The sequence below is a fragment of the Silene latifolia genome, chromosome X (assembly GCF_048544455.1).
Source record: "Silene latifolia isolate original U9 population chromosome X, ASM4854445v1, whole genome shotgun sequence".
In the NCBI taxonomy this organism is placed as follows: domain Eukaryota; kingdom Viridiplantae; phylum Streptophyta; class Magnoliopsida; order Caryophyllales; family Caryophyllaceae; genus Silene; species Silene latifolia.
In genome coordinates, this window is record NC_133537.1 from 194,164,780 (window position 1) to 194,186,699 (window position 21,920).

Genomic DNA, 21,920 nt, shown 5'->3' on the forward strand with positions numbered 1-21,920 from the left:
ATATGAAGGATTTGTATAAGATTTATATGTATAAATCATGAACGAAAGCTAAGTTCATTACAACATCCGATGTTGTATAAGAGACAGTTGATATCCGGAGTTTAATGAAACTAGAGTAGTTCTGCTAGCCGAATATCAACTCCCGAGAGACTGTGAAAATAGTGGGAGTGTTTGACTGGCTTTAGAACCAGAGTCTAAAAACTTGTTCATACATGTACTCACAAAGGTTCTATGTGATGAAAAGATTACATAGAACAAAGGAAAATAGTAATGAAATTAGAGTGATGCAACTGTTGCTAATCCTCCAACCAAAGCCGTTAGCATAAGGTAGACATGATGGTTATGTCATCTCAATGTGATTGAGGATACCTTAATTGCTGAAGATCGTTATGTAAATATTGGATAGAGTATTAATATTTACGTAAGTGATGATCGCATTCATTGTTTGAGTCTCTTTAAGAACTCAATTATTCAGTTTGACTGAAAATATTGAATACCTTGTTTATCCGAATTGGTTGTGGAAACAATGTTGAACCCCAATTCAAGTGAATAGGATGGACATTGTATTAGCCCCTAGTCACTTAATGAGGTGAGGTCTCGGAGTGACTAGATTTTAAGACGTTTGATGGTAGATTCAGCACCATAAGGTCATAAGGATGACTAGTCGTTTACATAGGCAGACTGTGGGACACTTTGTTGGGCACTGACATTTATAGAGTCCCTTAGATCTATTACAGACGCCTGGTCGTTGCAGGGACTTATATGATATTCCTATGAGTCGATTCTTTAAACTGGAAACTATTATCTAAGCCAGTGCAGTTTCCGTGTGACTTTGGTTTTTGTCCTAGGTCGTGCCGTGAAAGGAGGCCAAAGGGTATCTACTGGGTCATGGTGATCTGTATTGTACAAAAGGATAGATAGGGCAGACAAATATTGTCCACCCACGTTGGGTTTAAACATCTCTAGGCCACTCGAGGAGTTGTGACTGGGAAATGCGTGGCCACGCTTGGAAGTAATCTATGGAAGATTTTTCCGGTCTTGCAGTCACACTCCCGATCGAGAAAACCACTCACGATATGTTCATGTACAAGTGCGACCTGAAAGACACCTTGCATTGAGTGGGAGATTGTTGCTAAAACGGACAAGAGAATCGGTAACACACCCTTGTATAGTACAAGCAGTACATTTTTGGGATAAGGTGTTATCCATAATTGTGTGTTATAATCATCGCACAACTTGTCTCGGACAAGTGGGAGATTGTTGGAGTATTTGTCCTCCACAATAGTGCATGATAATATTATGAAATCTCATTAAGGAATATGTATGGGATATTCATTGGCAATACTAGTCAGTTGATCAACGTATATCGATAGCGGTTGGCCAACTAGGGTTTGACGTTACTGTCGTGAGACGGCGGTGTTCAACACGAAAGCTAATTAATTGTATGAGATACAGTTTAACTTAGTCCCTTGATAAATAGACTAAAAAGTTAGTCGATTAAATTGATTTAGAGAGATATCGAGTTGTGAACTCGAGGCGCAAAAAATTATTATTTAATAATGCGATAATTAAATAATAAATTATTTGAGACGGGAATTAATGATTAAGTGGTTAATTATTAAATTAGTATTAATTGACTAATGTGATTAATATTGGTATGTAAAATTTATGTGTAGCTGTACATGTATATTTACGGAGTGTTTTAGACGAATTTAGTTGGGAGCATTTAAACATAAAACGATGTTTAAATAAAAATTACACGTATTTGTGCGACAAATATAAGAACCAAAATGGACCCGTAAATGGGTCATTTGGACCGTGTAAATGGTAGTGTAATTGTGTGTTGTTAGACACAATTATTACTAATGCATGAATTCTATTGGGTGCACTTTCCATTGTGTTTTTTGTTCTTACCCATACCAATGAGTATTGGGTAGAACAAAAATAGAAAATGAAAACACTCCACCTTTTCCATATACCACCCGTCCTCCTCCACTAAAACAACATTTTTTTGTTGTTGTTAATTTTTCTTTTACTTATCTTTTGCATGTGGAGAAAATAATAAGTGTTCATCTCTCTAAAAACCAAAAATATTAGAAATTACATACTAAGAGTTAGTATTATAAATCTAATAATTTTACTAAGTGTTAGTATTATTTTCAAGGGTAATCTTACATAATATCTAGTTAATATTTGTAAGGTTTTGGGTAAGTTCTTGGGTGCAATTAGAGAGGAGGCTTTCTTCTTTAGAAGCTTGGGTTTATGGATGATCTTGCCATATATCGAATAGCTCAAGAACAACTAAGATGGTGATCTTGGTTGTGCCCATTTATTACCATACTCAATGTAAGGAGAAATTATTTTTTCTCTTCTTTTATATTTAAAAGGCTTAAATATTACATGCATATTAGATAGATCCAATAATTTCTAAAATTAAGATTTTGATAACCTAATTAGAGAGGTCTAATTTGGGGTTATGGTCTTTCAAATACACCCCTCTGGACGATACCTATTAGATGTGTAATCCTTGTAAACTTTCATCAATCATTCGAATGTGTACTGATATCTCAAATACACTGGCCCGAGATACAAAACCTACCAGACTAGGTGGACAGTCAAATGAACCATGATAGTGCAAAATGAGGGAGGAAAATACATTTCAAACTGACAAAGACTGGTGACGAGGATATCCTGCAAAGTTTCCGCTTCATCGGGATCAATGACATTACTGTTGATTGATTTGAAGAAATAGAAAAATCTAATTATAGCATGTCGAACCTTTGGAGGTAGAATGGAACGAACAGCCACAGCTAAGTTATTGCATCAATGTATGACAGTCATGTGACTTTAAACCAGTAAGTTTTAGGTCCTGCAATGAAACAAGGCTTCTAATATTACACGAACAGCCCTCTGGCACCTTAATACCATGCAAGCATTCGCAAAACTCTTTTTTCTCCTTTTTTGAAAGAGTATGAGCTGCAGGCGGCAAAAAAGTACGATTTCCTTTTGTTTTAGCTGCCAGGTCGGGCCTAATACCCATCTCAACCATATCATCGCTAGCCGTCTTGTTGTCTTTTGTCCTACCAGAACATTCAGCAGAGTATTGATTATATTTTCACAAACGTTCTTTTCAATGTGCATAAAATCTTGGCAATGTCTAACCGAGAGGTCACGCCAGTACGGAAGTTTGGTAAAAAATGTTGGAGTATGTGTCCTCAATAATAGTGCAATCACATGTTTAAATCTCATAATAAGAATACGAAAGGGATGATAAATTAAATAGTCAACTGATCAACATTAATCGGTAACGATTGGCTTACTAGAGTTTGACGTTACTGTCGTGTTGACGGTGGTGATCAGTTGATCCCTTAAGGTCACACCTAAAGGATGATGCCCTTATCAGTAAAGTTAATTAGTTGTATATTGATACAAGTTAATTAATTCTTTAAATAAGAGCAATTTATATTTATGAAAGGAAATATGTATCTTATTGTAATGTGATTAAATAAGATTCGATTTAGTGGATTAATATATTAATTCACTAAATTATGTTGAGGTTTTATAAATGTTTCGAGGTAGAAGTAATTAGTTATTTATATTTACAAGAGGTTGTAAATTTAACTAACTAGCTATTATAGGATCCATTATATGTTGATATAATGATAAAATATTACTCAATAAGTTGAGTGAATATATGTTTATTAATTTGTCACATAATTGTTGTATGATCAAATTAATATTTAATTATGAAAGATAATTAAATATAAGACTTATAAGCATTTGTGGGACAAATATTATAAGACTAAAATGGACCAAAATAGCTCATATGGACCGTCCATATGGAGTGCATGCTTGATCTTTAGGTTTTGTCATTTAGTTGTTGGAAAGATGCTCCAACAACTTATGACACAACTTTTATCTAGCAAGCCTACTACCTACTCTACATAGCATGTGAATTTTGAGAACATAAAATGCTCTAAACAAGAGCAAAGTGGCCGGACCACTGGAGCATGAGAGGACACTTTTGTTGTTCTAATTTTTACTCTATCTTTCTCTAAAAATCACATGCAAAACCTCTCTCTTGTTCGTAGCTTTCCTTCTCTAAAAATTGAGAAGTTTTAATCCAAATTGTTCATCTATACTACTAATATTATTAATGTAAATATGAGTATTAGTATTTAATTTTAAGGTAGACTATTAAATAAATATTCAGCAAATATTATTTAGTAGTGATAAGGACTAATCTTGGGTGCAATCAAAAGGAGGGCTCCTAATATGGAGTCTTGGAGGATCATCCTAATACTCATCATAGCTCAAGAACAAGTGAAGGTAGGAGACCTTACTTGTGCCCAAAAATTCGAAAATAACAATGTAAGAAACATTGTTTTTCTTATTTAATCTCTTATTTAGTTATGCATGCACTAGATCTAATGAACTCACATTAATATGATAATTAGTTCACTATTAGAAGATTCTAATAATAGTTATATGAACCTTACAATTGGTATCAGAGCATAGGATGTTGCATGCATAATCGATTTATAGTTTTTTCGAGTTATTAGTAACTTAATTAAAACTAAAAATTTGTGATTTATTAGAGTAATTCACGAAATCAAGATGTATGTTATATATTCTGGTCCTAAAATTTTTTTAGGTCATTTGTATAACTTATGGTAATTTATTGCTCATTTTAATAATTTTTAGTGATTTTATTACATGATATGACTAAAATGGAAATTAAAATGCTAAAAATTGTTAAACTAAGTTTCTGACCTTGAAATTTTGATATGACGTCACATGCATATTTTACTTATTGTATATAAAATTTCGTATTAATGTGATTAATATTGCATGATTTATGATTTTTATGAGATAAACATGGATTAAATGGAGGTAAAATGGTTAAATATAGTTAAACTTTGAAACGGGCCATGAAATTTTAATATGTTATCACATGCATGTTTTACTGACTGTGTGTAAAATTTGAAATGAACTTGAGTCATTTAGCATGATTTATCAATTTTTAGTATAAAAATGACATAAATAGTGACTATTTTAGCATAAATAGCTGAAACGAATTACATGGCATGAGAAAATTATTTTAGGTTTCATTTACATCCCACTTATCAGATCTAAAGTTGTAAAATTGATTTGATTAATTTTTGTATACTTTAGATGTTTTATTTGATAAAACCGATAAATCGCAACTATATTTTTTCTCAAAATAAACTCGAAGATTTTAACCATGTTTTTTTACATTATAAGTGTCATGGAAATATTCTAGAATGTTCAAAAATTTAAAATTCAAATTTTGAAATTATTGTAATTTAATTTGGATTTATTTCATAATAGTTATGATTTTAAGGTCAAAATGAGCATAAAATTACATCAAGTTGAATTATTGTCAAAAATTGAGTGATAACTAATTTTTGAGTCCTAAGAATTTTAGGATAATTAACTTGAGCTGAAATTTGATTTAAGTATTGATTTGTGATTTAATAAGTTATTATCACACATTTCCATAAAACCGGGTTATATAATCGATATAAGATAAAAAGGGCGATTTGGCATTTAATTTGGCATGATAGACACATATTATAATGCAGCATATTTCAATTGTTAAAAGCCGTTTTATTTATATAATTTTGAATTATGTAATTTTATCTTAGTATGACCTTAGTTTTAATCAATATTATTTTTGGTGAAATGTAAGTAATCTCATTAAGCTCAAACCAAGGATACAAGGTACATCATAACTTAGCTTAGAATACAATTGATCCAATCCCTATCACTAGCTCTTACGAACCTACTTAATTGGCACCTAATCCTGATTTTCATCAGGTTTTTACACTGAGTAAACAAGACAGTAGGTCGTATCAGAACACCCTCGCTCTAAACGTGCACCATTACGCTTCTGCCAAACTGTATAATTAACAGCCATGAAGACTGCCAAGCATACATTCTTCTGCACCTGCGACCAATTCCTCCTGCCTGTCCAGATAAGAGAATTCCCCTGAGGTTTAGGAATCCTTAGCCAATCACAAGCCAGCTCCAGAATCTCAAGGATGTAATGACAGTGTAGGAACAGATGAGCAACATTCTCAGAATCAGCTTGGCAAATGCAACACAAATCATCAGAGCTGATCCCAATCCTATGCAGCTTCTCTTTTGTGTTAAGAGCATTCTTCATAATAAGCCAGTTTACAAAACAATGCTTAGGTATAGCAGCATTATTCCAAACTAGCTTAGACCACCCCACTTTTGTTTCCTTAAGCCTGATCCAATCATACCCAGACTTAACAGAGTACCCTTTCAAGTCAGCAAGCCAAGTACCATGTGAATACCCATTCTGAAACTGATCCATGGTCTTACATATTTCCTTCCAGTTGCCACTCATGTGGCTTTTAGGAATATGATCAGACCAGGAATCACCTTTGATATAAATCTGGTGCACCCACTTCACCCATAAGCTATCTGGCTTGCTATAAATCCACCACACAAGCTTCCCAATGGTGGCCAAATTCCAGTGAGTACTATTCCTGACACCCAGACCACCCTCACTCTTTGGAATGCACACATGATCCCAACCAACCAGAGGAACCCTCATATAGTTACTAGTGCCATCCCATAAGTAATTACGGTAGATATTGTCAATTTGCTTCAACACCCCTTTAGGAATCAGGAATATAGTAGCCCAATAAGAAAATAGAGAAGTAAGGACAGATTTGACCAGAATGAGTCTGCCAGCATAGGATACTTTCCTGGCACCAAACATTCTGATTCTATCAATAATTTTCTCCACCAGAATTTTACATTCTTTTTTCCTCAATCTACCAGCTGCAATGGTGTTGGAAATATATATCACATTATTCTCAACATATTCATATATGTTTCAATTTAATTTAGTCATAAAATAAATTAGATCTTATGCATGCAAACATGAGTAAATATAGAGAAGAAATCATCATTCTTACTAGGGATGTCAACGGGTCGGTTTCGGATCGGGTGGAGCCTCACCCGAATCCATCACCCGACTCCATCCAGTTCACCCGACCCACCCGTCACCCGATTAAGTCCTCACCAAAATCCAACCCATCCATCATCCGCGGATGAATCGGGTGGATCGGGTGATTAATGGGTGAGATAATTATAACAATAAAAGTAAAAAAAAGCCCCTGAAATTCAACAAACTATGCACAAAACATCAATCCATCCATTATAAAATTTACAACGGATTCAATTCTAAAATGCCATTTCAATTTTACCACAAAAAGCATTGTCTATTACATATACGGAGTATTACTTGAGCGGCAATTACACCACCGTTGTGTCACCCTTACGACAGCATCCTTGAGTTGAGAACTTAAACGACTTACGTTGACGAAAGTAGATCTCAGTCATCTTGGTTCGCAGAGATAAGTTATTGATTGGCGATTTGGCGGTGGTCGGAGAAGTTTGAAAGAGTTATGTGACTGGTGATGATTGGAGGAGGTCGAAGGAGAGCAGTGTATTTGGCGGTGGTTTAGGTGGTACATGCGGTGGTCAGAAATTAAGAAAGAGGGTAGAAGAGGACGGAAGGGAAAGTAAGGGAGAGAGAATGAAAGATTTACTTAGGGTTTGATAGAAGATAGGCGTGCATTAGTGTATATATATAAAAGGAATTCGATGATTTTTTATTTTATTTTTAATTATAATCGGCTGGATGGATCGGGTGACGGATGAAATTTTTCCACCCGAACCCGACCCGATCCATCACCCGACTCACCCGTCACCCGCTTTTCACCCGTTTAGTTCGGGTTTTCATCCATTAAAATTCTTCGGGTGGATCGGTTTAGAGCGGATTCGGGTGAAATTGACATCCCTAATTCTTACATTGGAAATTTCGGATTATTGGGCACAAATGAGTCCTCCTACTCACTTGTTCTTGAGCTCTCATAATATTGGATGAACAAAGGATTCAAGTATAGAATCCCTCCCAAGGAATAATTGTAACACCCCAAGTTATTGAGAATAAGGTTGTCCCACATCGGGGAATTGAGGAGATTGTGATATGTTTATAAGGGATTCCACCCACCACTTAGTAACAAGGCCTTGTGCTTTTAGGCTTAAGTGAGGACAAGTAATGGGCCCAAAGGTATATATCCCATCTTATTGGGTTGTGTTACGACCGTGGTGGCTCGGGTTGTTATAAATGGTATCAGAGCGATCCTGCGACCGTGTGGTGAGCCCGTGGTCGGGAGTACCCGGGTCATACACCTAGCGGGGGAGGATTCTGGGCTTGGCTGCGGTCAAGTTGGAGGCACAACGAGGACGTTGTGTTCTTTAAGTGGGGGAGATTGTAACACCCCAAGTTATTGAGAATAAGGTTGTCCCACATCGGGGAATTGAGGAGGTTGTGATATGTTTATAAGGGATTCCACCCACCACTTAGTAACAAGGCCTTGTGCTTTTAGGCTTAAGTGAGGACAAGTAATGGGCCCAAAGGTACATATCCCATCTTATTGGGTTGTGTTATGACCGTGGTGGGTCGGGTTGTTATAATAATACCCAAGATAACCTCTTAATAAAATTAATATGATTAATACTAGAACAATATTAATCTAAATAAAATTGACCCAAAATATTGATTTTGGTCCCTTAATTTCGGTTAAGAGAAGGGAGAAGAAGAAGTAATTTTTATCTCTCTAAAACTCTATATTTTTAGATGATAGAATGAATGAATTAATTAATTATTCTCAAGAGTAGTGTATGTACCAAAAGACAAACCCTTGGCTTGTGTAGGTTGGAAAAACCGGGTAGGGGAGGGAGAAAAGACCAATGCATGAGCCTCTATTCTTCCCAAGAAAAGACTAGGCTTGCATGGCTAGGAGACTAGGTTTAATTATTCTGTTTCCACTCAAATAATTGAACATAATTTAAACACCATACTCCCTCCTAATTTCGGTCCAAATGGGATAAAATGGATTCCATTTTATCTTTGTCAATTTGTCACATGTTATAAGACATGTAAAATTGTCATGTATTTTTAACATATTAAAAATCAACGTATTAATAAAATACGTCATGTACAAAATCGATTTAGTAATTCACAATTACTTGTACCAAAACACTTTACCAATTATAAATTACAACATCTTGTATTTACATTAAATTATTCATTTAGTTCAATTGTTTCCGTAAACAATAATTTTATCTAAGTAATAAAACAATTCGATTACTTAGACCGTATCTTATTTAATCAAATTATAATGAGATACGCAAATATTACTTCCAAAATCGTCCTTCAATTTTAAATAATTTAATTAACCCGTATCGTCATACGATCAATTAAATAATCAATTAAGAGTGTTACCCTTTAGGTATGACCTAAGGGGATCAACTGATCCACACCGTAAATGAGAAGTAATGTCAAACTCTAGTCACCAATCATTACCGATATGTGTGGACCAGTTGACAGTAAAATATTACTTCCCACATATATTCTTAAAATGAGACTTAAACATGTGATCATCATGATCGACAGTTGTGATCGCATTATTGTCGGAGGACACATATTCCAACAATCTCCCACTTGTCCTCGACAAGTGTGCGTCACCAATTCTCTTGTCCTATTACTATCTCCTACTCAATGCAAGGTGTCTTTCAGGTCGTACTTGCAAGTGATCATATCAAGAGTGGTTTCCTCGATCTGGAGAATAATTGATTGACCGGAATTTATCCACCATGGATACCTTCCGAGCGTGGCCACGCATTTCCAGTTCATTACTCCTCGAGTGGCCCTGAGATATTGTTATAACCCTGACAAGGGGTGGACAATTCCTATTGCACTTGTTCCCTTCGAGTAGCCACAGCCATCATACATCAAAATATGCCCATTTGACCCCATTTAGGAAGGTCGTAGTAACAGAAATCAAAGTTAATCTGAAACTGTGTCATCTTAGGCGAATAGTCTTTAGTCAAAAGAATCGACTCATTTGAATACTATAGTAGCTCTCGCCACGACCAGGCTATATAAATTTGCCAGAACTCTATAAGCGGTCATAAGGCCCGACATAGTGTTCATAACAGTCTGCCTATGTGATCGACTAGTCATTCTCATATGACTTCATGGCACTTGAACTTGCCATCAATCGCATCACACTCTAGTAACTTCGAGACGTCACCTCATACAAGTGACTATGGGCGAATACTATGTTAATCCGTGTTCACTTTAACGGGGTTCAATTTTGTCACTACAACCCGTTTGGATATAACAATGTATAAGAAAAGATAAAAGACAAATGTGATTATGAACATGAACAAAAACAACACTTTTATTTCATTTCAAAATCTAACATAAACTTGGTACACGTTTAAGTCCCATGGACGCAACATGTCCATCGTGCTTGGCCTGCGATAAAGGCTTGGTGAGCAGATCAGCTATGTTATCATCCGTCCCAACCTTACATATCGCAATTTCCTTTCTTTCAATGAAATCTCTAATTACATGATATTTTCTAAGTACATGTCTAGATCTATTACTAGACTTTGGCTGTTTAGCTTGGAAGATTGTCCCACTATTATCACAATAGAGAGTGATGGGATCATTGGCGGTAGGTACTACTCTTAGACCTTCCGTGAATTGCCTTATCCACACAGCTTCCTTGGCAGCTTCTGATGCTGCAATGTACTCAGCCTCCGTTGTAGAATCCGCAGTCACAGCTTCCTTGAAGCTTCTCCAGCTTATGTCACCACCATTGAGCATAAAAACGAAACCAACTTGTGATTTCATGTCATCTCTATCTGTTTGGAAACTCGAGTCCGTGTAACCATTAACACGGAGCTCGGTGTCTCCTCCAAACACTAAGATAGAATCCTTAGTCCTTCTTAAGTACTTAAGGATGTTTTTGACGACTATCCAGTGACTCTCACCTAGATTTCCTTGATATCTACTCGTCATGCTCAAGGCATACGAGACATCAGGACGTGTGCATATCATGGGCTACATGATTAATCCAACAGCGGAAGCATAAGGGATCAACTTCATGCATTCAACATCATAGGGTTCGGAGGGAGATTGAGACTTGCTCAATATTGTCCCAGTTACCATAGGTACCAATCCTCTTTTTGATTTGTCCATGTTGAACCGTCGAAGAATCTTATCAACATAAGACTCTTGACTTAGTGCCAATATCCTCTTGGATCTATCTCTATGGATCCGAATACCTAATATGCGTTGTGCTTCTCCTAAATCCTTCATTTGGAAGTGGTTACCTAACCACTTCTTAAAAGTAGACAACATCGGAATATCATTTCCAATGAGTAGTATGTCGTCGACATACAAGATTAGGAACACAACATTGCTCCCAATAAATTTCATGTATAAACATGGTTCCTCAACACTTCGAGTGAAACCATTCTCTTTTATAACATGATCGAATCGATGATTCCAACTTCTAGATGCTTGCTTAAGACCATAAATGGATCTCTTAAGCTTGCACACTTTGTTAGGATTCTTAGAATCAACAAAACCTTCGGGTTGTATCATGTACACCTCCTCTTCTAAATGCCCATTTAGAAAAGCGGTTTTGACATCCATTTGCCATATTTCATAATCATGAAATGCGGCAATCGCTAACAAAATCCGTATGGATCTCAGCATGGCTACGGGGGCGAAGGTCTCATCATAATGGAGACCTTGGACTTGGGTAAATCCTTTTGCCACTAGCCTAGCTTTGTAGACATCATCATGTCCTTCTATGCCATTCTTGACTTTGAAAATCCATTTGCATTGAAGAGGTCTTGCCCGTTTAGGCAAATCTACCAAGTTCCAAACTTGGTTTTCAAGCATAGAATCCATTTCGGACTTCATGGCTTCAAGCCATAAGGAGGAATTTGGACTAGAGATTGCAGCCTTGTAGGTGGCGGGCTCGTCACTTTCTAAAAGCAACATATCGAGTGTTCCATCTTCTTCGATAAGTCCCACATATCGATCGGGATGGCGAATAACTCGGCCCGTTCTTCTAAGAGGAGGAGGGACAACTGCGCTAGATGACGAAGGAACATCTTCTTGCGTCTCTACTTCGGTTTGTGGCTCTTGAACTTCATCAAGTTCAAAATTTCTCCCACTCTGTCTCTTAGAAATAAATTCTCTTTCTAAGAAGATAGCCTCGCAAGACAAAAACACTTTGTTTTCTTGAGGTTTGTAGAAGTAGTAACCTCGAGAGGTCGAGGGGTAACCTACAAAGATGCTTTTTTCGGATCTTGGGGCAAGCTTGTTGTTGGTCTTTGCCTTGATGTAAGCATCACATCCCCAAATTTTCATGTAGGATATATTAGGAACTCTTCCCGTCCACATCTCATATATAGTCTTTTCGGTTGACTTTGTGGGACTATTATTCAAAGATCTAGTTGCGGTTTGAATCGCAAATCCCCAAAACGAGTTTGGTAGCTCGGTTTGACTCATCATTGATCGAACCATTTCAAACAGGGTTCGATTTCTCCTTTTGGCAACACCATTGAGTTGTGGTGTTCCGGGTGGAGAAAGTTGTGATATGATACCACAACCTTTCAAGTGTGAATCGAATTCAAGGCTAAGATATTCCCCACCACGATCGGAACGTAGTGCTTTTATCTTTTTGTTTAATTGGTTCTCCACTTCATTTTGAAATTCTTTGAATTTCTCAAAAGCTTCACTCTTATGCTTCATTAAATAGATATACCCATATCTACTCAAGTCATCGGTGAAGGTTATGAAGTAGTCATAATTTCCTCGAGCGGTGATACTCATTGGTCCACATACATCGGTATGTATGAGTCCCAATAGTTCACTAGCTCGCGTTCCTTTACCCCTAAAAGGATTACGAGTCATCTTGCCAAGAAGGCAATATTCGCATGTTCCATATGATTGAAAATGAAATGGTGTAATCACATTAGTCGAAATTAATCTTTTGATGCAATTCTCGTTTATGTGACCTATTCGACAATGCCAAATGAACGATTCATTTGGGTCACTATATTTGAGTTTCTTTGATTGAATGTTATAGATATCATTAGTCGGATTTGAGGTTTCTAAAATGTAAATGCCATTAATGGAAGAAGGTTGGCCTATAACCAAGTCATTCCTCGAAATAGTACAACGATTGTCCTTAATGACAAAACAAAATCCGTCCATGTCTAACATAGCGATAGAAATAATGTTTTTAGAAAGTCTAGGCACATAAAAACAATTATGTAAATACAACTCAAAACCATTAGGCAAAGCTAATACATAAGTTCCTTTGGATTCGGCCGCTACTCGAGCTCCATTTCCAAGGCGTAGATCCACATCTCCTTTGCTAAGCCTCTTCACGTCTCTTAAACCCTGTAAATGATTACAAAGGTGAGAACCACAACCGGTATCCAGTACCCATGTCGTAGTGGAAGTATAATTTATATCAATAACATAAATTTCCTTAGGAATTTTACCTTTTGGAACGATGATTCCTTCCCTTATATTTCACAAATATACGGTACAATTCCTAAGCCAATGCCCCATGCCATAGTAATAATGGCACTCATCTTCAACTTGTTTGAAGTTTTTCCCTTTCTTTCCCTTCTTCTTGAACTTTTTGCCCTTTGAAGCTAGAACTTGATTGCTTGAGCTCCCACTAGTTTTGGTATCTTTATCTTCCAAAGACAAAGATCCTATAGATGTTACGAGGCGGTCTTCCTGAGACCGGCTCACAAGAGATCTTGTAGGAGGTTTAGAAGAAGTGATGAAGTTTAGGTTTCCATCCGAACCAATCCCAAAATGAAGTTCTCTAGTAGTGTCGAAAACATTGTTGAAGCAAACGTCGTCAAAAACATTGTGGCAAGACTCAATAGTTATCGGTGTAGTAGCGTTCGATGGATTCATTGTAATGAACTACAAGTATGGAGGAAAAGGAAATATTAACATTTGTCTTTTTAATATCATACGTGTAAACAAATTATCAAGATATGAGCATTTATATAGTGACCTCTACCCAACTATTATAAATTATTCCAAGATCCAAATTCATATTAACTTGGGCACGGTGTGGCCGATTAATCCATTATCAATATAACTCAGCGGATTAACGCTTTAATCAATTTTACTTTTAGAACTCTTGGTCGATAAAATTACATTAACATTTATCTTTAGCCCAAAACACATCCGGCAAGGGCACGGTTTGACCGATTCATCCCTTATCAATACTTTTGTTGAGTTCAACCCAAATTTCGAATAAATGTGTCCATGATCCAAATCCACATTAACTTGGGCACGGTGTAGCCGATTCATCCCTTATCAACATGAATTCGGTGGATAGACATTTATCACCTACTTCCCCTACGTAACAAGGTTTGTACCCCGGTGTGGCCGACTGCACTCCCTCACGAAATAGGTTTTCATGGTTTCTACTCTTTGGTAAGGCTAAGTCTCAATTGTTTATTTTAGCGAGAGGTCATGTCAATTTATTATCTATCACGTTTTAAGTGAATTAAAGCGGTGAACTACGATAATTGTAATTGACACGATCGATAAACTCGATTTAATGATAATGCATGTTTTAGTTATGGCGATTTAGTGATGCATGCGACATAGAAAATCTAATTAACTATTACATATTCGGAAACCAACTCCATTGGTCCCTTGAACTTCGGTTTTGGCACGCATCTCGAGGTAACGCCGTCTTTAATGGATCGCCTTCTCGAGTGACACCGTCTTCAAGGATCTCCGGAATAAATAAATTACATGACAAATTACATAATTTCCTATTATACATTTGTAATTAAAATAAAATAAATATATTAAATTACAAAACGGTGATACGAGATCACAATAAATTACAACCGAATCGATATTCCCATACATTTCGGGTAATACCAATTAAAAACTAAGGCCATACTAAGTAAAATTACATAATTCAAAAATTATATAAAATAAAATTATGACAATCATAAATAAAATGCAGCATTATAATATGTATGAACATGCCCAATTTTATGCTAAATCGCCTTTAAGGAGCCAATATCGTATATTAAACGGTTTTTACGGATTTGCGTGATTCAACCTTTTAAAATCACAATAAATTACATAAAATCATATTTATGCACAAGTTAATTACCCTAACCAACTTAGGACTCAAAATTAGTCTCCACTAACATATTGACAATAATTAACTTATATTTCTTAATATTGTTCATAAAAGGACTTAAAATTACAATAAAAGCCATAAACTTCAAATAAATCATAAAAATTTCAAATAAATTTGAAATTTGAAATTTAAACTCATGAACATTCTGGAAATAAATACCATGACACTCATAATATTCAAAAAGTTAGGTTAAAAATTTCGAAAATTATCAAGGAAAAACAATGTTGCGGTTTATCGGATTTATCAATAACAACCATAAAAATATGAGAAAAATTATATTTATTAACTTTTCACTTTTAGATCTGAAATATATGATAAAATGCAACATGTGACGTTTTTCCTTAGTCATGAAGTATGTTTTAGCAATTTTCACTAATTAAAGTCACTATTTATGTTATTTTTCATCAAAAATTCATAAATCATGCATAAAGACTTCATTATAGCCAATTATTTTACACACATCTTGTAAAATTGCATGTGACAACATACTAAACTTTTATGACTAGATTCGAAATACTACTCATATTAACCTATTTTTCATTTAAATTCGATTTTTATCATGAAAAATCCATATTTCGAGCATATGAACTCATAAAATTATGAAAATTTACAGGTCATCAAAATATAATATATGTAAAGACATATCCAAAAACCACTGAAAATAACGAAGTTTAGCTAATTTTAGTCCAAAAATGACATTTTTATCATAAAATCACATTTTAATGCCATTATTATATAAAATGAACAATAAAAATCCATAAATTAACCAAAATATCCTAAATACATTTTAGGACCAGAAAATTTAACATGCATAATTTATTTCGTTATATATCATAATAAACACAAATTTATAAGTTTTATTTGTTAATCGTATAACTCGGAAAAACTATAACCGATTTGCATGCAAACAACCTAAGGCTCATGATACCGCTTGTTGGAAATCTATATCTCATTATTCTCAACATATTCATATATGTTTCAATTTAATTTAGTCATAAAATAAATTAGATCTTATGCATGCAAACATGAGTAAATAAAGAGAAGAAATCATCATTCTTACATTGGAAATTTCGGATTATTGGGTACAAATGAGTCCTCCTACTCACTTGTTCTTGAGCTCTCCTAATATTGGATGAACAAAGGATTCAAGTTTAGAATCCCTCCCAAGGAATAATACCCAAGATAACCTCTTAATAAAATTAATATTATTAATACTAGAACAATATTAATCTAAATAAAATTGACCCAAAATATTGATTTTGGTCCCTTAATTTCAGTTAAGAGAAGGGAGAAGAAGAAGTAATTTTTATCTCTCTAAAACTCTAAATTTTTAGATGATAGAATGAATGAATTAATTAATTCTTCCTAAGAGTAGTTTATGTACCAAAAGACAAACCTTTGGCTTGTGTAGGTTGGAAAAACCGGGTAGGGGAGGGAGAAAAGACCAATGCATGAGCCTTTATTCTTCCCAAGAAAAGACTAGGCTTGTATGGCTAGGAGTCTAGGTTTAATTATTTTGTTTCCACTCAAATAATTTAACATAATTTAAACACCATACTCCCTCCTAATTTCGGTCCAAATGGGATAAAATGGATTCCATTTTATCTTTGTCAATTTGTCAATTTGTCACATGTTATAAGACATGTAAAATTGTCATGTATTTTTAACATATTAAAAATCAACGTATTAGTAAAATACTTCATGTACAAAATAGACTTAGTAATTCACAATTACTTGTACCAAAACACTTTACCAATTATAAATTACAACATCTTGTATTTATAATAAATTATTCATTCAGTTCAATTGTTTCCGTAAACAATAGTTTATCTAAGTAATAAAACAATTCAATCACTTAGACCGTATCTTATTTAATCAAATTATAATGAGATACGTAAATATTACTTCCAAAATTGTCCGTCAATTTTAAGTAATTTAATTAACCCGTATCGTCATACGATCAATTAAATAATCAATTAAGAGTGTTACCCTTTAGGTATGACCTAAGGGGATCAACTGATCACCACCGTCGCACGACAGTAATATCAAACTCTAGTCAGCCAATCATTACCGATATATGTGGACCAGTTGACAGTAAAATATTACTTCCCACATGTATTCTTAAAATGAGACTTAAACATGTGATCATCATGATCGACAGTTCTGATCGCATTATTGTCATAGGACACATATTCCAACAAATGGGAACACCCAGATATCTAAAAGGAATTTGTCCCTCAACACACCCTGAACTAGCAATTAGTTGCTGCTTGAGGGACCCATGAACCCCATTGAAGTAGATATTAGACTTAGCATTATTCATCTCCAAACCAGAGGCCCTAGAAAAAGAGGCAAAGGATCTCAAAAGAAGCATCACAGATTGAGAGTCCCCTCTAGAGAACATTAGAAGATCGTCAGCAAACATCAAATGAGACAGTTTTAATCTCCTACAAAGAGAATGATGTTTAAAAGGCAGGACCTCAGTAGTGAAATTAAGAATCCTAGTGAGGTATTCCATAGCTATGGTGAACAAAAGAGGAGAAAGAGGGTCTCCCTGCTTGAGTCCTTTCTTACCAGGAAAAAAACCAAAAGTGTCTCCATTAAGGACAAGAGAATAAGATGCACTAGAGACACACTCCATAATGAGCTTCTTGAAATGAGGAGGGAAAAGAAGAGCATCAAGCATCTGGCTAAGGAATTGTCAGTTCACTGAATCATAGGCCTTCTTAAGATCAACTTTAAGTAGGCATCTTGGAGAGACAACAGCTCTATTATACAACCTGATAATGTCTTGACAAACAAGTATGTTCTCTATGATATTCCTTCCTTTAACAAAACCACCCTGAGTAGGACTAATAATATATGGGAGTACTTTGGCCAATATGGAGCACAGAAGCTTGGAGATTACTTTATAAATGACATTGCAACACGAGATTGGCCTGAATTGTGCAACAGTTTGAGGCAATTCCACTTTAGGAATAAGAGAAACCAAAGTATGGTTCACTTGTTTAAGCAACTTGCCATTGACAAAAAAATCTTTAACCACAGCACAAACATCATCACCAATCACTGGCCATGCATCCTTGTAAAAAGCACTAGTAAAGCCATCAGGCCCAGGAGCTTGAGGACTTGGAATCTGAAACACAACATCTCTTATCTCAGCATCAGTAACAGGAAAACCTAACACCACACATAAATCCTCATTGCACACAGGTCCTCTTTGAACAACCTGTACATTCACAGCCTGCAATGTTTTAGTCGTCCCCAGTAACTCCTGATAAAAGGATAAAAAAGCATTCTGAATACTGTCAGGGTCATTAAGCCAAGTGCCCTGATCATTAGCAATCCTTAAGACCTTATTCCTAGCTTGCCTACTCTTCATATAGCTATGAAAGGTCTTTGAATTACTATCCCCACTACACACCCATGCAGCTTTGGATTTCTGCAAAAGGAAACTATCACAAGCCTTCTGCAATTCAAAATACTCTTTAGCAGCAATGATTTCCAAACCTATTAGATCAGCATTAGATGGTTCATCTCTGAGCTGAATCTGAATATGCTCCAACTGTTTCCAAGCCCTCATGGTGTTATTCTCAATATCAGCAAATAACTCTCTATTTAGCATCTTTAATGGTTGTTTAAGGAGTTTGAGTTTTCTCACAAACTTAAACATGGGAGTCCCCTGAATACTAGTTCCCCAAATCTGTGTAACACATGGGAGAAAAAGATCAGAACCACTCCACATGTTAAAATATTTAAAGTTCCCTTTCCTGTGTCCCATATCAGAGGTCTGCTGAATCAAACAAGGCGTGTGGTCAAAATAAGCCTCAGTATGAAAATGAGCATAAAACTCAGGCCTTTTCTTAATCCACTCATGGTTGACAAGAGCTCTATCAAGTCTGCTAAAGACCCTGGTAGCAGCTTCTTGCTTATTATTCCAAGGGAAGAAGGACCCAGTAGCAGGCATGTCCACCATGTTACATTGGTCAAGACACACTTGAAAATCCTCCATTTCCTCCTCTGTAGTCACTCCTCCCAGTCTTTCACAAGGTTTAAGTACAACATTAAAATCACCCCCTATGAACCAAGGCCCTTGAATTTGAGTATTCAAAGCTATAAGTCTACTCCACAAAGCCTTCCTCTCATACACCCCATTAAAAGCATACACCATAGTTAAATTGAAAGAGAAACCAGTAACTAGATCTTTAGCAAGAGTATGAATAAATTGAGCATTATACTAAAGGAACTGGATATTGAACAGATTAGGCTTCCAAATAATCCAGACTCTACCCCCTTATGATACTGCGTATTAGTAGACACACACCAACCACCACAAATATTGTCCCGAATTCCATTTAGAGACGAAGGCTTGACCTTCGTCTCAAGGAGACCAAACAATCCAACTTTGTGATGATGAAGGAACCATTTAATATACTTCTGCTTAGCTGGACTGTTCAATCCCCTAACATTCCAAAAGCCTATCATTGCAACCCCACCCTCTCAGGGGGCACTGTACTCGTCCCTATTCCCACCTTAGGAGTTGCATTGTTTAAAGCATCCAGGAAAGAATATTGGCCAAATTTTGCAGAGCTACTGCCATGATCAATGAGCTATTTCCTACTCAATCTTATCACTGCTCTAGCTGGGGTAGCTATTTGATTTGTCCTAACATTAGTACCCTTCTTAGTGGTAGGAATCGCTGGAGTAAAAACAGTCCTAAGACTAGGGTGAACCAGAGGAGTAGGAGCCTTATGAGGTGTAGCTGCCTTGACCACTGGAACCTTAGTCACAGGAACCTTGTCCCCTGCATTCTTAGGTAACCACTTTTGAACCACTTTCTTCCTAGCAGGACGGGTGGGTTTCACTTTCTGACAAGCGTTGTTAATATGACCAACACCCCCACAGGTCTTACAGAGAATAGGATTCCATTCAAACTCAACCTTCACCTTGACAATAGACCCTTCCTCATCTAAGAATTTAACCTCCTATGGAGCAGGTTTATCAAAAGGGACATCTATCAGACTCTAGCCATTCCTAACCTTGTTCGTTCCTCAGTAGGCCCATCACATCTCACAAAATCACCAATTAAACCAGCAATTTTAGGGATACACTATCCCCAAAACTTATGAGGTAACTGATGCAGTTTAACCCACACTCACACTGGAACAACGTTGACATCCATCTTTGTGAGAGGGTCCTGAGGAGTCCATGGTCGTAAAATTAAGGGTTTGTTCTCAAACAGGAAGTGTCCCTGTTTCAACACAGCTTCATGTGCCTTCTGTTGCTTAAATTTAACCAGAAACACACCAGAAGCTAAGAAAGATATTCTATCAACTCCATAGTCTCCCCATACTCCCATGATAAAATCCTCAACAACTTCCCAGAACGGATTAGCACCTAATATGAAGCAAATAACAGAGTGCTTCCAAAAAGCAAGTTCCTTTTGAACTTCAGACTCAGAAAATTGCAACATACCTTTAGGTTCCTCAACAATGGTGGCCAGCTTCTTCCCCTTACCACGCTGTTGAACAATCCATTCCTCAGTCTCATCATCTGTGATAAGATCATCAAGATCAAGGGGTTCAATCTCAACCAGGTTCGAAGTAAGCTTAATCACAAACGAATTCGAGTTCCCTGAAACAGTAAAATCCAAAGAAGGGAAACTATTTTTATTACTATTTTTGTGATTTTTTTGTTAAAGAAGATGAATTTTGCGCCGTCATTATGGAATTCTAGGGTTGCTCAAAACGATGAAGAAATTTTATTTTGAGAGCTTTTCAGACGTTTCTCTTTCTATCTCTAGCCCATTCTTCTTTACGTATTAGTTTTAATCAATATTACCCGTAATGAAAGGGAATATTGATTCGGTTGTAATTTAATGTGATCTCGTATCACTTTTATTTATACTATTTTTTCATATTACAAATGTATAATAGGAATATCTTTGTATTTTTATTATTATTTGTAATCATGGAGTTTCTTCAAGACGGTGCCATTCGGAAAGGCGTTCCGACAAAGACGGTGTTCTTGGGAGGCGTGCCACTTGAAGATTCAAGGGACCAAAGGAGTTGGTTTCCAAATATGTAATAGATTATTTGATTTTCTATTTTAGGAAGGTCATACTAGGAATTTAATATTTTGCTTTGCATTTCTTTTACTATGTTGCATGCATTGCCAAATCGTCATAACAACACATGCATATCATATCGAGTCATCGACCGTGTTAATTATAATTATCGTAGTTCACCGCTTTAGTTCACTTAAAACGTGATATAAATTGACAAGACCTCTCACTAAATAATAATTGAGAATTAGCCTTACCAAATAGTAGAAACCATGAGTCCCAATTTCATAAGGAAGTAGGCTCAGCTCACAGGGGCGCTAAACTTGTTACGTTGGGTAAGTGGGTAATAAAATGTTATTACATCGAAATTTGGATTGAGCTCAACGGAAGTATTCGTGACCGTAGTCGCATGTGTTCCGGGCTAAAGATAAATATTAAAGTAATTTTATCGATCGAGAGTTCTAGAAGTAGAATCGGTTAAAGAGTTAATCCACCGAGTTATATTGATAAGGGATGAATCGGCTCACCGTGCCCGAATTAATATGAATTTGGATCTCGGGATCATTTATAATAGTTGGGTAGAGGTCACTATATAAATGCTTAAAACTTGTTTAAAATATTTACAAGTATTATTAAAACGATAAATGTTAATTGTTTCCTTCATCTCCGTTTTTGTAGTTATTTATCCGCAATAGATTCATCTAATAATCTTACACCGA